The 1,450-nt window shown below is 43.5% G+C and overlaps 1 non-coding gene across 1 annotated transcript; it reads right to left on the bottom strand.

Annotated features, from left to right (window-relative positions):
- Nucleotides 1-715: 715 nt before the first annotated feature.
- Nucleotides 716-786, bottom strand: TRNAG-GCC (transfer RNA glycine (anticodon GCC)). Its single transcript has one exon. It is a non-coding gene; the product is annotated as a tRNA-Gly (tRNA).
- Between the last annotated feature and the right edge of the window lie 664 nt (nt 787-1,450).

Genomic DNA, 1,450 nt, shown 5'->3' with positions numbered 1-1,450 from the left:
GGCAGTTGATGTTCATATCCAGGAAGTTCAAGTTAATTAGTTGTGTTATAGTTTTTGAAGGGTACACATAAAATTTTGAAGCACAAAATCTCATTTCAGAACATGTACTAGAGTAGTACACCCATCGGAACAACCCAAAAACCACCCCTGCCGCGAGCAAGGTCCCTGTCGCATCGTCGGCCACATGGCTTCGTCAGTGTCCTCCGATAGCGGCAAACAGAAACAATAGATTTGTGGTGGCGGCGGCTAGGATTCAGGCTGCCTCCCGAGTCGCCCACACGGGAGAGACGCGGGGGCAGTTGATGTTCATATCCAGGAAATTCAAGTTAATTAGTTGTGTTATAGTTTTTGAAGGGTATACATCGAATTTTGAAGCCCATAATCTTGGTAAATCTCCCCTTCCGCTCGGCCTTAGTCGCTATATGTGGTTTTCTCCCATTACCCTATTTCCTATTTGTATACCTATAGACATTCCCTTTGATTAATAAAGTTTGGCATTCCCCTAAAAAAAGCTAGATGTGAGTTGGGGAAGTTAAAAAGGGTGTTCTTTTTGTCGTTAATTCAACGACTCCTTCAAACAGTTTCTTCAGTTTGCATACAAAATGCAGGAAACTTTAGGTATAAACTGTATGTAGTATATCAACAGAAGTGCCCAAAAAAAAGTGACAAGCCCCAAAATGGAAATGCAAAGAAAAAAAAGGAAAAAACAAAGAAATGCACCAGCCAGGAATCGAACCCGGGTCTGTACCGTGGCAGGGTACTATTCTACCACTAGACCACTGGTGCTTTGATGAAATGTTCTTCGCATGGCCTACCAATTTTGGTCGTAGCATTCCTTTCACTGAAAATTAGACAGTAATCTTTACTCCCTCTGTCGTAAAAAGTATGTGCTTCAAATAGATGTATCTAGCACCAAATTAATGCTAGATGTATCCATTTGAGGAACAAACTTTTCCAAACAAAAAGAATACGTATTTCAGTATTGACCAACTAGGCTTTCAGACGTAATGTTGGATCCACGTATACAACTTCTAGACGAAGGGAAGAAGCCAACGTGTCAGGAAGATAGAAAGTGGTAAACCAATCTGTTATGGGCAAACAGACCACAATACAGCCTTTTCTCATTTCTCTTTTATGGAAAAGGCTAAATCCCGACTTTATTAATAATGCAAAAACGGCAGCACAAAGGATCCGTTAGAGTATAAGGCACACAGCACATGGGTGCAACATCATGGCCCAGGAACTAAGAGCATCCCAGCCGTTGGCCCCCCAGGACGTATAAAAATCGCCCCCTGGGGTGAGCCGGCGATTGGTTCGGCGCTGAGGACGATTTTGCGCCTAGTCGTCGTCTCCAGTCGTTGATTTTGGCCCACTTTTGAAGCCCCATTTCAGCAAAAAAGGCCCATATGGGCAAGAATAGGCCTATATTCGGCGTGGTTCGCCGTGGCTC

Source organism: Triticum aestivum, unplaced genomic scaffold (assembly GCF_018294505.1).
Source record: "Triticum aestivum cultivar Chinese Spring unplaced genomic scaffold, IWGSC CS RefSeq v2.1 scaffold134547, whole genome shotgun sequence".
Classification (NCBI taxonomy): domain Eukaryota; kingdom Viridiplantae; phylum Streptophyta; class Magnoliopsida; order Poales; family Poaceae; genus Triticum; species Triticum aestivum.
This window is presented reverse-complemented; position numbering and strand designations above follow the sequence as displayed.